This window comes from Pelodiscus sinensis, chromosome 22 (assembly GCF_052426305.1).
Source record: "Pelodiscus sinensis isolate ZL-2025 chromosome 22, ASM5242630v1, whole genome shotgun sequence".
NCBI classification, from domain to species: domain Eukaryota; kingdom Metazoa; phylum Chordata; order Testudines; family Trionychidae; genus Pelodiscus; species Pelodiscus sinensis.
The window spans coordinates 3,932,760-3,949,828 of NC_143073.1; positions in this window are offsets into that span (position 1 = coordinate 3,932,760).

Genomic DNA, 17,069 nt, shown 5'->3' on the forward strand with positions numbered 1-17,069 from the left:
ATCCAGTACCCAGCAAGTTCTTTGCAATCTCCTATCCCTCCAAGTGAGCACCAGCCTGTCCTCCGGGGCGGATGGAGAAGCAGCGTGGGCCTGTTACTCGGGCACAGGCAGGGTGGTTTGTAGGCAGACCTATCGGGGGAGCCATAACTAACACAGGGCTGTGTTCTCCCCAGCACCTCCGGCCCCTCCCTTGTGCTACAGACGCAATGCTGTGGAAGCTTCGTGGGCGGAGGAAGAAGCTTTTTGGTGGAATGTTGCTCGGCTCGAGCAACTTAGCCTCAACCGATACAATCAAGAAATCCAATTTGGTGTGTTGGAGGAGAGCCCTTTTTAGGGACATTAAATTTAGATGAATTGGGTAATCAAATAGTAGTTGCAATTTGCATCGACTATTCGATTAGCCCATAAGGGTGCCTCCGAATTTGAAGTGAAGTATAGCAACAGATGCTATAAAGGTGAAAGCGCTGTTGGGGAGCATGGGGCCAGAGGGGGACTCAAGCAGTCCCCTGCTGGCCCTGTGCTCCCTGCGGTGTTTCAAAGTGGCAGCACTGCACGGAGCCTGGGGTCAGCGGGGGCGTCCCCCGCTGCCCTGAGACTCCATGCGGTGTTTCAAAGCATCAATTCCATGTGGAGCCCAAAGTCTAGCTGTGGGCTCCACATAGTGCTGCTGCTTTGAAGCACCCCATCATCTCCCTCCCCCTTCCTTTCTCCCTCTTTCTGATAGAGGCAGCAAGGGGGAGGGAAGTAACTGGACCACTGTCCGATAAGCATTTACCAACTAGTCGTTCACATCCCTAGTCCCTTTTAAAAAAAAAAAAAAAAAGTCTGGCTAATTGCCGGCCAGTATGTGCCTCCTGTACTCACAGCTGACTCGAGAGCTCCCTGTGGGGCTAAGGTTGCCTTTTATTCCAAGACAGCCAGAGCATGGGAAAAATAGAGCCCTGCAAGTCCACAATATCCCCTTTATATCTGCGGCTATCCGCATCCCTAGCCAGGGCTCACTTTTGTGGCTGTGGATGCGGATACAAATTTTGTATCCACGCAAGGGCTCTAGGGAGAAGGTTGTTCTAGGTGTTTGGAGCCTTGAGCAAATGTGGCTCCCCTAGATCTGGGATAGAACAAGTGTGGGTCGGAAAAGGGGAAATCACAGCTTGGAAGTCAGCCATCCCAGCAGACCTGCTGTCCTGCGCCTTGTGTGGCTGGAGGGAGGTTGCGGTGTCCCCCACTACCTGCAGGGAAGAAGGTAAGGAGACACTGGCTGGAAAACTTGACCTGCCTGGGGAAAACGGCTCAGCCCGCTGGCTTGGGACCACGCGCCTGGCCACGCTGGCTGTCGGCACTGTGGCCTCTGGAAAAAAAAAAAAAAAGGTTGCCTGCCCCTTTAAGGCTGGCCATTTTGAACTCTGTTGCTCTCCGCAGCTCACCTGTGCACCACAACACAGTTTAAGAAACACGGCTCCAATCTGAGCACCCCTCCATTAATTCGTGGTAACTAAATTGTGCTGGGGACAAGATTTCCTCCCAGCACCTGGCTTGGCCACTTGACCTGCAACCAGCCCAAGGACTCTCTTGTAGCTCCTCAAGGGCTTTGAGGTCTGCCTGACTTGGGATACCCATCTACCCCAAGCTCCCCTTGGCTTCAGCGGGAGGCGTTGGTGCTGAGTGGCCCGCTGCAAATCCCAGCCTAGGGGTCTTAAACGGGACAGCTCCACATCAGAGGTGCCGTGTGAGGCTCGTTCCTCCCCTCCCCAGCTTGGCTTTAAAGTTATCAATATCTGACCCTGGTAGGTTGACGGGCCCACAGCCTGGAATGCAGGAGCGGCGTGTTCAGCCCGGGCCCTTGGCCACGGCCTCCCTGGGGCAGCTGGAGCAAATCACTTAACTCTCTTCCGTGCTTTCGTTCCCCAGCTGCAGAAGGATGGTTACTGGGGAGGGTGAAAATCCACGTGTGGTGGTCGGGTTCTCTGGCCCTCCCCGGCTCAGGGCTATAGACTGAGCGGAGGCCCTGTGCGGACCTGGGGGCAGAGCTAGTTGCTATCCCAGGAGCTACAGCAGACGGGACCAAGGACGGCCCAGCCTCCCCTTGCACGAGTGGGGAGCTGAATGCCAGGGCATTGCACGAGAGCCCAGAGCCCGACCTTTCCATACCACACCCTGCCTTTCCCCAGCTCTGTATTAGTGCTCGGAGACTTGGGGCTGCCAGGGCCCACGGCTGGCCCATGCTTGTGACGTGAGTTTATGAAAGAGACGGGGATAGAGGGCCAGCCCCTCCTGCCATTAGGCCTGCCGCTTGCCGGAGCAAAGCAGCTGCGCCTGGCCGTGCCGTCCAGCCTGCCTGTCGGCGCCGTGGCCTCAGGAAAAAGGCCTTTCCCCAAGTTGAGAGGGTGTCAAGCTGCTGAGCATGTGTCTGGCGACGCCCCAGGCCTTTCATCTCCTGTGCTTGGCAGTGTTTGAAAGCCAGAGTCCGAAATAAAAGGGGAGCGGGAGCCGCGATTCCTTCTTTCCCTTTGTAGCTGCCGCCTCACGGGTGAGAAATGGCAGCTTCAAAAGACGCCTGTCACCACCGTCCCCCCCCCCCCCCCCAATCCTGTCTCTTCCTTCCCTCTTATCCGCCCTGCTCTAAGGTCTCCGTACAGAGTCAAGCCTGCTCGATACTTGAGGCGCTGCGGTGCTAGGCTGGCCCGCGGGTAACCCGGCTTGTATTCTCAGCAGCTGGCTGACCTTGGGACAGTCCCTGATGCTCTGTGCTTCCCCTTTCCCCTTCCCAGATTGTAACTGTAGGGGAGGGATCTGCTTTGGGGAGGGCGCTGGTACTCTGCTGCGCTCCCCAATGATTACTGTCCTGGCTCAGCTGGTGTCTCCTAGGGATGTTAAATTTTGATCGACTAATCGATTAGTGGGGGGGGGGCGCGCTCACTATCCCGCCACACCTCTGCCTTTGAAATGTACTTCAATCCCCGCTCACACTTTTCCCCTGTTGTACCTCTGCCCCCCCCCATAGAGACTGTGCAGGGGGGGGGGAAGCTAGCTTTTTAGCTAGCTCCCCCCAGCACCGCCTTCTGCTCTCCCCCACACCCCGTCTTGCTGCCTCTCTCTGATAGAGGTGGGGGGGGAAGCAATTAATCGAGTCCCTACATACGCTTATCCAGTAGTTAATTAGTTGCTTACATCCCTAGTGTCGCCACTAGCCAATCTAAACAGTCCCTAGGCCCTGCTGGATGTTACCAACGGCGGGTGGCAACTCTCCCAGACCCCGGCGTAGCGGCTTGTGATCTTTGCAAGTGTGTGGAAAGGCCCGAGGAGCCGAGTTAGCTAGCACGTCGTTACCCCCGGGGCCCACTGTGACCAACTCGTCCATGAATGGTGGGAGGTGACAGCACCTTGAGCTTACTGGAAAAGGTGGCGAAATTCTTTCAGAGGCGCGGGGAGCTCTTTCCAGCCGCAGCTCTCGGATGGCTTGGGAGAGGTGCTCTTGGTAGATGGGGGAAACTGAGTCACGTGGAGGCCAAGACTTGGCTGCAGTCGCTCCGTGAGGCAACAGTGCCTGTGTGGGAATGCAGGCCTCTGGCAACTCAGCCTCCCGCAACTCAGACTCCCACTCACGCATCTTCTCTCCCCAGCTTCAAAATTGAGTTCAGGAGTCTGGACTTGATGCCTTGAGCCACTAGGCCACCGTGGGCAAACTTGGCCAAATGCTCATGCAGTTGGGGTTGGAGTCCGGGCCCTGGCTGGGGAGGCAGGCCGGCCTGGGGCCAGAAATGCGGAATTCAGGGTGTGAACAGGAGCTCTGGGCTGGGAGCAAGGGGTTTGAAGAGTAGGAGGGGGGCTCAGCTGGGACAAGGGAGTGAGGTACACGGGGGAGAGGCGCAAGGGCTCTGGCAGGGGGGTTCAGCCCCTGGGGGTGGGGGGCAGACAGGTGCGCCAGGCAGATCAAAGGGTTTGGCGGACAGGAGGGAGATCAGGGCTGGGAAAGGGGGGTTGGGGCGTGGGGCAATGTTCCCTCATCTTCTCCATCCTTGTGCAGAATCATTTTCTGTGCACTGAGGCATGAGCCAGCATGCACCCCCACCAGCAGCACTCAAGCCGAGCTCTGGGCGCATTGCTAACCCCTGAATCCCATTGGAACCTGTCCTGAGCGGCTCCACAAGCGCCCCACCTAACCCTGGCAGGGTGTGGGGGGCCTCGGGGGTGCAGGATCTGGGCAACCCTTACTGAAGTTTGGATCACATGACCCCTCGGGCACCGCCCCATTGCTCCCATAGGTCTAGGTTCCTGCCCGACGGGAGCTGAAGAGCCGGCCTATGGGGCATGGGTGGCGGGTGGAGGCCCCTGGCTGCCCCTGCTTTCAGGAGTTGCAGTGAGCAGGGCTAGGCAAGCCGCTGACCCCACTCCCCAGCGGGGGCTGAAGGAAAAGGCCCGAGGGCTGGATGCTGGCCGTAGTTTGCCTGCCCCTGCCCTGGGCCCTGCTGCCTCTTCTGTGGCACGGGAGTTGAGTGAACGGATCTCAGAGGGCTAAGTGCCCCCTTCTTGCTGCCAAATCTCCCCCCTCGCAGCTGATCAGACGGAGGTCAGCTCATCCAGTCCGGCCTCTAGAATGGGACGTCCCCAGAGCCTGGCCCAGTCACCGCCCGGCCCACGTTCAGCTGCGGCGTCTCGCGCTTGGCATGAGCAGCCGGCCCGGTGCGCTCCTCCGGAACCGCTTACTGCAAGTCTAACTCGCGGAGCCCTTAACGCCTCCCTCTGCAGCAGCTAGAGCCGCCCGGAGCCAGGGCCCTGCGCTCTGTGGGCCGCGGCTTCGCTCCAGCCTGGCGCGTCTGTTCCTGTGGGCACCTGGGACCTCCCGCCAGGCTGCCTGCCCCAGTGGCCGCGATGGCCTGCTTGGAACCCAGCCGCTGCGGGAGCCGGCTTGGGCGCCGGCTCACGCGCTGTCGCCCCCTGCAGGAGTGCCACAGCGCTGGCCCCTCGGCTTCCAGCACTGGCCCTGGGGCGCAGAGAAGCGGCCGCATCCCGTCTAACCCAACCCCCTCTCTGGGGGAATGGAAGCCCCAGGCTGACGGGGGGACTGGAGCTGTTTGCTGGAGCATGCTGTGGGCGGAGTGGCTGGCTGCTGCGAGGGGTGCAGAATTAATTCTGCCATCAGCGTTACCAGCAGGGCAGCCTGTTAGTAACAGGCATGAGCTCACGTCCGTTCCTTGGCTCCTGGGGCATTACTCTTCCTCCCTCCCCCACACACCAATTTGGACTTGATGCTCTGAGCCGTGCAGTGCCGGGGGCAAGAGCTGAAGTCCGCACCTGAGCAAACATCGTAGAGCAGGTGGTTGGTGCTGCAGCCCTGGGGGATAGTATTAATCGACAGGTACCACCAGCCCCACTCGGCCGCTTCCCAGACCCACTCCCTGCCCCAAGGGGAACGGAGGGATTGTTCTCCCCATATCTTTCAAAGGGAAACCCCCTCCAGCTCTGAGATGAAGGGACATGACCAAGGCCATCCAGCAAAGCCAGACCTGCAGAGTTCTACTCCAAGGCTCTTATGACCAGCCCCTTTCCACCTTGATGTGTACAATGCCAGCTCCCGGCACTAGCTCCCTGGGCACAAGCAGGAGTCCTGTGGCTTTGGCCAACATCTGTGCCCGGCTCTGGCTCCGGCGCAGCATCAGCAAGAGGGGGCTGGATGTAGGGCGTTGTCAGCAGTGTCTTTTTGCAGCCCTGGTGCCCAGAGTCCTGTAAGGCAGCAGGGTTTCTTCCTCCCTCCCCTCCTGCGCTGTAATTGTTTGCAGAATCCTCGCAGCCGGGTCTGGATGTGGTTAAGCTGGGAACTCTGTGATCCCGAGTTAGTTCTGAATTCTGTTTGTTCCTTTTAGAAAGATCACGTCCTCTCTCCCCTGATGGGGTAAGTGCTCCAAAGGCAGGCGCTGAGGATCGGAAGGAGGGGGCGCAGGACGGGTAAAGTCTAAAATCCATCCCATGGCTGGGGCTGCCCTCATCCGGCACAGTCCCCCCTCCCAGAGCCGGGAATGGAACCCAGGAGTCCTGGTGTTTCTCTGCTCTAACCACTGAGCCACAGTCCCCTGGAAAAAGAAATTTTATCCTCCTTGGCATAAAATACTCCCATGCTTCCAGCACGATAACAGAAAAATGGGATTTTACCTCCTTGTCTCAGTGGAACAGCCTGGTACAGGGGATAGAACGTGGGGCTGGCTTTCAGGAGACCTGGGCTCTATGCCTGCGTGACCTGGGTAAGTCGCCACTCTGCGCCTCAGTTTCCCCATTTGTAAAGTGGGGCTCAGTGATCCTCAGCAAGTGGATCACTCTGCCGAGCTTTGTCACTTTTCAATTAACAAGATCTTCTCCGGAGGAAGCCGAGCCACAGAACCGGGCTAGGACGAGGCGGGTGGGTGGGCACTAAGACCCAGCGGTGCCCTAAATTTTCAGGTGCCCTTCACCGCTGTGTATTCTGTGACGACTCTGTGTGGAACCGTATCTTTGGTTTGGTGTCTGCGCTTTTCTCTGCCTCCCTTGTTCCCGACAGGATGCAGCCTGGACCTTTGGCCTTGTTTATCGTGGGGACTGTCCCTTTTGGCGGAGGCGCTGGTTTGGCAGCGAGATGCCCAGAGATGTTTGCGCTGCCTGGCTGGTGGCCTGTGAATGCTACAGATCAACGGCGTCATGTGTGGCTCAGACCTGACCTCCAGGGACCAATCTTTGTCACTTCAACTTCTGTGCTTCCAGTGTCGTCTTTGTAATACCACAGCCCATGGGAGCCTCTTTCGCAGACCAGGGTGCCTGGCGCAAGGCGCTGTACAAACGCCCCATAAAAAGCCAAGCCCTCACCCCCAAGAGCTTGCCACCACAGTACAGAACGGGAGACGACCTACAAATCCACCGAGGCCGAGTACTACCCGGTTCATCCGCCCCCGGCGCTGTAACTTCTGTGGTGACCACCCTTCGGCTAGGTCTACACGGGTGCGATCTTGCGCCAGAGATATGCAAATGAGGCTAAGCGTGGAATATCGCCGAGCCTCATTTGCATATCTAATAAGTTGGTATTTTTGCGGAAGAGGCTCTTCCGCCTGAAGGAGCTGCCTGCCGGCCTCTTCTTACGCAAGAAAAACCCTCTTGCGCAGCGCGGCTACGCTGATTAGTTTCAGGAATATTTTCAGCATGGTCCCTGAATGCGCCCCTGCAGACGCCTCCACGCTCCCTGTCGCTGCAATGGAGAGGGGGCAGGTCAGGCCAACCTGCCCCAGAGAATAGCATTCCCTCCCCCGCTCCCACCCCCCGCAAAGCGGCCAGCCTGAGGCCCAGGAAGCACTTGGCGGGGGACCTCAGCCATTCAGGCACCTTGCCCAGGCTGGGGGCTGCTGGAGCCGTTTGCACCTCTTGGCTGAGACTGTGTCATGGAGCAGGAAGCAAGAGCTGGGGGCCTTATCAAAGCGACGGGCACCTGGGAGCCCTGGCTGAGATCAGGGCCCCGTTGTGCCAGGCGCTGCCCAGACGGTCCTTCCCCTGAAGAGCGCCCCCTGTGCAAACCAACCCGCCAGCGCATCGTCCCCGGAGAGCTGAGATGAAGTGACGTGACCAAGGTTGCCCAGCAGGGGGTGGCAGAGCTGAGAAAAGCCCCTAGGAGTCCCGGCTGCAGCTCAGACCCTGAACCGCACGTCGGTCCAGCCTTGAACCCCTGAGGCTGTTCTGTGTGCGCGCTGGAGGGGTTTGTTGCTCTGGGAGTTGCCAGGGTGCCTGCAGGTTGGGCAGCTCCCAGCACTGCAGGGAGGGAGCCAAGATCAGGCTCAGAGGTGGAGGAGAAGGGGGCTGATCTTCCGGGATCAGGCCCAGTGGCAGTGTCACAGGGTGTGTGTGTGTGTGTGTGTGTGTGTGTGTGTGTGTGTGTGTGTGTGTAGGGGGGGAGCACAGAGCTCCCAGGACCAGGCCCAATGCTGGTTCCTGGGCCCAGCCTGCACTGGGCCCGTTACACATGAAGGGAGGGGAGGCAGGAGTTTCTGGAGCAACCCCAGCTCCCTGTCTGGCTCTAGGGCCCTTCCGTGCCTCAGTTTCCCCATCCCTCAGGCAGGCACCCCAGGGAGCAGCCTGTGGGGCAGTCGCCGAGGCTTGGCTGAGGTTGGGGGAAACTCCAGGGACCTTGGCCCCAGTGCAAGAGGCTACAGCTGGGGCCTAGAGGAGCAACGCCCCCCTCTTCCAGGAACTGCGTGCCCAGCTCCCCAGCGGTGACTTGCACAGGGGATAAGGTCTGGGCCCCCCGGGGCTCAGCCCCGCTCCCGGTTGTGCTGCAGGGGTCCGCACGGGCCGTTGGTGCCTCTGCAGCCCCCCCAGTTTTAAACAGGGACTAAGCGGCGCGGGGGCGGATCGCGATGCGTCGGCCCTTCGCCTCCGGTTTGCAGCAGCCTCTGCTCCCCTTTCGGTGTCAAGCTGCCGTCGTGGGGCTGGCCCAGCGCTGGATCCACAGCTGCTCCTGCAGGAGTCAGGCCCCCGTGACTCGGTCACAAGCTGCTTGCTCACCCGCTCTGGCAGAGATGACTCTGCATGTGGGGTAGCTCCTCTTCTCCGGCTGAGTCAGCAGCTCTGCTTTGGCTTGTGCGCGCCGGTGCCAGGAATGTTCCTCCGGGCGGCTGGAAGCTAAGGGCCTCATCCCACCGTGCCGGGAGGGGCGAGCCAGTCACGGGATCTGCCGTCACAGGAGTCTCTGCTCCCCTCCGGGAACGGCCGTGACCTCCCAGCTGCAGCTCGGAGAAAACGATTGATCCTTTTTCCCTCCCACGCAGGCCTAAGGAAAGGGAAGGCCTGTTAGTTCCAGATAGATGGGCTACTGGGCCCCCGGCTCAAACGCGGCAAGAGATGCTCCCTGCCCCAAAAGACCTGGTGGACGCTGGATTATTCTCCCCTTTAGATTAGAGGCCCTAGAGCAGTGGTCCCCAACGTTTTGCCCGCGGGCGCCATGGTGCCTGCCGGGCCATTTCTGTGCGCCCTCCGAGTGATCGGGACTGGCCCCAGGCGCGCGGCGGTTAGGTGGCCCCACCCGTGGGTGCAGGCCCCAGGCTTGCAGAGTATGGGCGGTGCTGACCCGGGCGTGCAGCACATGGGTGGCCCCGCCACTGGGCGCACGGCACATGAGCACTGACTGCTCCTGAGCACATGACACAGTTGTGGCCCCAGCCCCGGGAGTGCGGCGCATGGGTGGCGCCAGCCCCCGGGTACCCGGCAGCCCCAAAAGATTGGGGACCGCTGCCCTACAGATCTCCTCTGATCTCCTGTACAACTCCACCTGAGAAGCTGCCTCAGTTTCCCCCATAATGCCGGCTACTTTGTGTCTGAAGAAGCCAGCGCACTGCGGGCCAGTGAGGGGACGTGGCCTGTCTCCCCCTCTCCTTTTTGACACTGTCACTTCCTTCTCCGCAGGCCGCATACCCAAGAGAGCCTCCGCCAGGGAGGCGGGCTCAAAGCGGCTTTCCCACACTGCTGCCCAGACAGGCGAGCCTCAGGGGCATGATCCCAGAGCCACTTTGCGTGGGGGACAAGACCAAGCCCCTCCCAGTTTTGTGTCGCTGCCGCCCCTAGGTCAATGGGCAGAGACTGGGGCCTGTTAACAGGATGTCGCAGTTTGTTCCTTCCCATCCCTGGGCCATAAGGGTCTCTTGATGGTTTCTGAAAGGTCCACGCCGGGAAGCAAGGGATGCAGTCAGCGGGGAATTGAACCCAGGTGTCCGGAGGCCCACCCCAAGGGTCTCCTGGGGATGAAAGGTGCATGGTATGTCTGCCTGGCCGAGCTGCGACGCTCCAGGCTCTGGGACTTTGCTCTGTGAGCCAAGCCGTCGGCTTCGTTTCACCGTGTTGCGATTTCAAAGCTACTTTCAAAGTTCACCTTCCCCTTTCCGGGGGGGTGGCAAGACTTCATCTGGAAGTGATCGGGAAAACGGGCCCCGCGCATGGATCCGGGGGGGAAGAGGGGTTGTAAAATGTGGCCGACCCTGGGGGCGGGAAAGCTTTCGCTCCACGCACGAACTCGAGACGCGCCAAAAAGCGGAGAAGTGCTCAGAAATGCCGACACCCTTTTGCGTGAAGTCGGAGGGGAGCTCCCCAGTGGAGCAAGCCAGATCCTCGGAATATTACCCTGATCCCGAGTAAAGTACAATGGACAGAGCCCTGTGCAGACACACAACTGGTGTCCCCGTCTGCAAAAATGGTTGGTGGCTGGCGCTGTCCCCGGATGCGGATACCCCTGGATGTAATACAGATAGCCACAGATTTGCCAGGCTCTAACGATGGAGTGTGAGCACGTTTTAATGTCACTTTGCCTTGTGAGTATTTTTGAAAACCACTTCTACAGAGCTCTGGGTGCCCAGAACAAGCCAGGTGCATGACACTGTTGCTTTAAATATTATTGCGAGAGGGCCAAGCCCCATGGTGTCTGTATAACACGAAAGCCCAGCACAATTGGCCTGAGACAAGCCGGCGTGGCTTCCTCGCCTGGACTCGGCCCGGCTCTGGAGTCCTTGTTCAGATGGATTGATGTTGTGCTCAGTGCAGTGTTGGCCAATGACATATAGGAGCACAGGGCTGGGCCTTTCCGTGTGCCTCAGTTTCCCCCCACAGGGGAAGGCTGAGACTTGCTTTAGAGGGCTGTCGTGTGGCTGGGTTAGCTAATGTCTCTCCATGCGCTGCAGCTCCCCTCCAGCAACATCAGTCCTCCCAGCCTGCCACAGTTGTGCAGCCCATGCTACAGCAATAGCCGGGGCGCTGCATGCTGCTCCCAGGAGCCAGTTGACTGCTGCAGGGTGGGAGCAGCCATGAAGGAGAGGATCAGACGGGGCCTCTGTCCCTAAACAGCCTCTGCAGAGGCAGTAGAGGAGCGCTGGGTGCAGAGGGGAACAGAACCAAGGAAGCTGTGGGATACATTTACTTGTAATAAGCTATTCAGGCACTAGATGGCTCCACCTGCTGCAGAGTTGTAGAGGGGCCCTGGCAAACAAGAGAGAAAGTTGGAATGCAAGCTGTGTAGAAGCTTGTTTGCAGGGCCATCCCTACCGGTGCTGGAGGCTTTTTGAGGTAGAATTGGTCCCTGGATCGTAGTATCGTGCTGGGCAGGAAGGGTAGAGTTGGGAGTGACTCTAAATGGGGGGTAGTGATAGAAATGCAGCCCTGTTAGTCTGGTGTAGCTGAAACAAAACAGGACTATGTAGCACTTTAAAGACTAACAAGATGGTTTATTAGGTGATGAGCTTTCGTGGGCCAGACCCACTTCCTCAGATCAAATAGTGGAAGAAAATTGTCACAACCATATATACCAAAGGATACAATTAAAAAAAATGAACACATATGAAAAGGACAAATCACATTTCAGAACAGAAGAGGGATGGGGGGGAGGGGAAGGTAAATGTCTGTGAGCTAGTGATATTAGAGGTGATAATTGGGGAAGCTATCTTTGTAATGGGTAAGATAATTCATGTCTTTATTTAAGCTTAGGTGTAAAGTGTCGAATTTAAGCAGTTCAGAGGATACTCTTTCAAGTGCAGTCTTAAAAGGTCTTTGAAGCAGGATGCAGGTAATCAAGTCGTTGAGACAGTGTCCTTTCTGGTTGAAATGTCAAGAAACTGTTTTTTCTTTGTGATCCTGTCTGATATCTGTTTTGTGGGCATTGATCCTTTGGCGAAGTGTCTGAGACATTTGTCCAATGCACATAGCAGAGGGACGCTTTCGGCACATGATGCATAAATTATATTTCTGGATGCGCAGGAATATGTGTTCTTTTCTTATAATTCACTTGGTTAGGTCCAATAATTGTATCAGCAGAGTGAATATGTGGACAAAGCTGGCAACGGGGTTTGTTGCAAGGGAAGGTACCAGGGTTGGCATTAGTGTGGTATGTCCTGTGGTTGTTGGTAAGAATCATCTTGAGGATAGGCGGTTGTCTATAGGAGACTATGGGTCTGTGTCCCAGAGACTCTCGGAGTTTAGTATCCTGTTCCAGAATAGATAATGTGTTGGACAGGTTTAAGTTGGGGGCTGTAGGTGATGACAAGTGGTGTTCTATTGTTGGTTTTCCTGGGTCTGTCTTGAACTAGATGGTTTCTAGGTATTCGTCTGGCTCTTTCAATTTGCTTTATTTCTCCGGGTGGGTAGTTGAGGTTTATAAATGCTTGGTAGAGATCCTGAAGTTTCTGGTCTCTGTCAGTGGGATTAGAGCAGATGCGGTTGTATCGAAGGGCTTGGCTATAGATGATGGATCGTATGGTGTGTTCTGGATGGGAGCTGGAGACATGTAGGTAACTGTATGAGTCAGTGGGTTTTCTGTAGAGAGTGGTGTCTAATTTTCCATTGCTGATTTGTACTGTGGTGTCCAGGAAATGGATCTCTCGTGTAGAATGGACCAGGCTGAGGTTGATGGTGGGGTGTAGGTTGTTAAAATCTCTGTGGAATGTCTCCAGTGTTTCTTGGCCATGCGTCCAGATCATAAAGATGTCATCGATGTAGCGTAAGTAGAGAAGGGCTAAAAGGGGACGGGAGTTGAGGAAACGTTGTTCTAGGTCAGCCATAAAGATATTAGCGTACTGTGGGGCCATGCGTGTACCCATGGCTGTGCTGCTGATCTGGAGGTATAAGTTGTTCTCAAACTGGGAATAATTATGGGTGAGAACAAAGTTACATAGGTCTGCTGTCAGACTGGCAGTGGTGTCCTCTGGGATAGTGTTTCTAATTGCTTGTAATCCGTCTTCCTGTGGGATGTTGGTATATAGAGCTTCTACGTCCTAAATGTTCTAAATGGGGGGGTGTTTAAAATGCCAGAGCCCTAGGTCATGTTTGTGAAGCGAAACCTGCAATGGCCTCGAAGAGCGGGCGTCGGATTGCAGGCAGGGAAGGGGAGAGCGGGCGACAGACCTGAGCTGGGGTAATACGCTGCTTCCTTCCCTATTGACCAGTAGCACCAAGTACCGTGCCTCCATGGCGGCTGCAGGGAGGCAGCTCTTTTCCACGCAGCTTCCCTCTCTGCCTGTTTATTGCCTGTAACTAACCAATGCTGCTTCCTTGTGGCAAGTCACCTGCTTTCCTCCATGCCTTGCCTGGGGAAGGACTGCCTTGTGAACTGCTGACCCCAGAGTGCTGTGCATGCCGCAGGCTGGAAAGCACCTTTACCCAGAGAACAAGAGTCAGACTTTCCGCACCGCTGAGCACCGTCCTGAGCCGCTGCTGCAAGCAGCGAGGGGAACCCGCCGTCTGCCGGAGAGCATGTTCCTGGGGCTGTGCTCTTCTGCTCAGCTGCCCTGGCAGGTCTTCCTATTAGTTAGTTGTGGTATGAAAGCGCCTGGCAGCCCCAGTGTATGACCAGGACCTTGGAGGTGCTGGATGAACCCAGAACAAAGACAGTCCCTGCCCCAAAGAGCCTCCAATCTAAACAGCAGGGACTGGGTGGGCTGCTTCTGTGGGTGGGGGAGCCAGTGCTGCTCTGGGAATAGAAAAATGTGGCTCGACTGCAGTTAGCTGCTTGGTGATTGAACCCCCCCCCAAAAGCACAAAAGTGGGGTGAGACACAAAGGACACTCCCCACCGAACGCATCCTTCTCCCCTTCCCACCAAAGCATTCAGAAGTGGAAATTAGTCAATTTAACGTTCTAATCCACAGCCCCGACACCTGGACCATTCAGCAAAGTGGCAGCCAAATAACCTTAACTCTGCCCTGGGATTTGTGTTTACCCCTTAGAGCCCAGTCCCACTCCTTGATGCGTTTCCCTGGAGGCTGTTGGGATTTGGACTGTGCCCCTGGGTTTGACGTTCCAAGGGCACGGCTACGCAGCGGACAGAGGTGTGATCGCAGCTCAGGTTGGGCTCCCAACCTAGTTTTCGGCAAGCTCGCATGGCTAAAGATGGCGGTGAAGATGCGGCAGCCGCGGAGGGTGGTGTTGCACCTGCAACAGACAGCGGGTCATCGCTCAAAATGTCAGGGGGTTCCCAGCCATTGTGGACAGGTTGCTGGGCTGTGTAGGGAAGTGTTCAGACTGGGTCTTGCAGCAAACCCACAGCAAGCCGGCCTAGAGGACGGTGGGATGAGTTGTTTTGCTAACGAAGGGAGCCGCCCGCTTTTGCATCTGTGTTTTGGGTTTCATGTGTATTCTTATTCTAAAAGCTAAGCAAGAAAGTCGTGGTATGTTGCAACCTTCCAGCAAGAGGATTTATGGGTTTGTTTGGTTTTTTTTATCTCACTTTTCTGGAGGGGCATTGTGGATCCATGCCTGGGTGTGTACTCGCGTTTCTGGCCCACGCCGGGCCGGGCCTTTGCCGCTACTGTCAGCCACGCTAGCCGGGAACTGCAGACACTCCAAGAGCTGTAAAGCCGACCTACGCTCAGTTATCCAAACCAAGCACATGCCTTTATTATTTGCTCTGCACCGTCAGATTGCCCCTGGGTTTTGTGGCTTGTTGGAAGAGCCGAGCCTGTTCGTCAGCTTAGACAAAATGCCACGAGAGACCAATTTAGGGTTACCCGGAATTATTTTGCTCACTGGAAAAAGACAGCTGTTCCTCCTTGCTTATTCATAGATCAGGAGACGGTAGGGCCAGAAGGGGCTGTTAGCTCATCTCATCTGATCTGGATAGCACAGGGTAGAGAAATTCACGCAGTTACCTCTGCGCGGGGCCTGGTGACCCGTCTGCGGCTGAAACGTCTCTTCCAGAAAGCAGCCTGACCACCTGAGAAGAGAAGGCGGGAGGAATCCATTTCAGCCCCCTTCCTGGGCAATGTTTGTGCCTGGTTTTTAATCCGAATGGATGCGATGTTCACTGCCAGCCGTGGGCCGGTCTCTGTCCTGCCTGTCTCTGCTAGGAGTTGTAACTCAGGGCAGAGCTGGGCTTCTCAGCCAGGCAGGCACCCCCAGGTCGAGGACCCCTCCTATCTAACAATATGGGAGTGGGGGTCCCTGCGCCTTGTTACCCCCCAAATTAAAACCCTGTATGATCCAGCAGCCTAAGAGAACATGATCAAGTGGCACAATTCTCCAGCACGTATGAAGTCACTGGCAGTGGCAGGAGAGCAACACCGATGTCAAATGCTGCCAGCTTTGTGTGGTGGCATGTTTGCACCAGTAGCAATGATTCCACAAGCGGTAGAGCAGACATGGATCGGGCCCATGCGAGGAGACAGGCTAGAGGCAGGGTGACCCCTTGGGAAGGGCGCTGGATTGTAGGGTCACAGAACACTAGAACTGGAAGGGACCTCGAGAGGTCATCGAGTCCAGTCCCCTGCCCTCACGACAGGACCCAGCACCATCTCCAGACCATCCCTGACAGGTGTCTGTGTATCCTGCTCTTCAATATCTCCAGAGATGGAGATTCCACAACCGCCCTGGGCAATTTATTCCTGTTGCACCACTCTGACCGTTAGGAACTTTTTCCTAACATTCAGCCTCCCTTGCTGCAGTTTAAGCCCGTTGCTACTTGTCCTATCCTCAGAGGTTAAGGAGAATAGTTTTTCTCCCGCGTCCTTGTAACACCCTTTTAGATACTTGAAAACTGCTCTCGTGTCCCCTCAGTCTTCTCTTTTCCAAACTAAACAAGCCCAAGTCTTTCAGTCTTCCCTCATAGCTCATGTGTTCTAGATCTTTCATCGCTTTTGTTGCTCTTCTCTGGACCTTCACCAATTTCTCCACATCTTGCTTGAAATGTGGCGCCCAGAATTGGACACACAACTCCAACTGAGGCCAAATCAGCAGAGTAGAGCGGAAGAACGGCTTCTCATGTCTTGCTCATAACGCTCCTCTTAATGCCTCCCAGAATCATGTTTGCTTTTTTTGCAAGTGTCACACAGTTGACTTGTACTTAGTGTGGGGTCTATGACCCCTAGATCCCTTTCTGCCATACTCCTTCCTAGACAGTCTCTTCTATTCTGTATGTGTGAAATGGATTGTTCCTTCCTAAGTGGAGCACTTTGCATTTGCCTTTCTTGAACTTCACCCTATTGACCTGAGACCATTTCTCCAGCTTGTCCAGATCATTTTGAACGGTGACTCAGAAGACCTGGTCTCTAATGGTATCGTGTCTAATTTAGGGAATTATTTTGCTCACTGGAAAAAGAGCTGGTCCCTTGTGCTTATTCATAGACCAGTAGACAGTGAGGCCGGAAGGAGCTGTTAGATCATCTTGTCTCTAACCCGACTTCCCCACTGACCTGCTGGACGACTTGGGGTGAGACGTGTCCCGGCTTTGTGCCTCAGTTTCCCGGTTTGTACAGTGGGGATAGTGCTACTGTAAAGTGCTCTGGGACCTATGGGTGAAGAGCCCTAGATCAGATTAGCCGAGGGGATGACGTTGGGTCACCTTGAACAGCTTGTGTATGGAAGGCTGTACTTTAGTGTGAGGAAGAGGAAGGTTTTCTGACCGTGACGCATGGGTCAGATTCATTTCTGCTGATGATTTGCAAAGCAGACGACAAGCCGCTCACCAGCTTCCTGGGAGATTTAATCCAGTCCTGGGGGCTGCTTTGAAATCCCCGGGCACCGAGTTGGTGCATTAAATGAGATGGGAAGCATTTAGAGGGGGGGAGTGTTGCTTTGTTCTATACGTGGGCCGTGCCTGGGTGCTACAGATTCCTAACTGGAACCGGTGCGGTGCTGGCGGCTAGCCACGGGGCTTTGTTCTGCTTTTCTCCACTAGAAATTGTTGTACCGTGCAGGTCAGAGCTGGGCTTCTCATCCACGCGAGACCCCCCCCCCCTCCCAACTCCAGGTACCCCCCCCAGCTCTGGGTACCCCCCCATCCAGCAATATGGGAGTGGGGCCCCCAGCACCTTGTTGCCCCCTCAAGTTAAAACTGGGGGAAGAGGACAAAAATAAGAGTTGGAAGGTAAGAGGGGATCAGTGGCTGGGTTGCTCTTTGCTCCTGCTGGTTCCAAGGGCACCAGTGGCCGTGCCGGGAGCATCCTGTCCTTAGAGCCCCGGATGGGCAAACGCCGCTCGGACCGGCATCCGCTCTCCCGCCTGCTCCCTTGTACCCGTGACAGCTTCAGCCCCGTGTGTGTGTGTGGGGGGGGGGGGGGCTGCACCTCTGAGTCAGCTGGGCAGGCGTTTGCA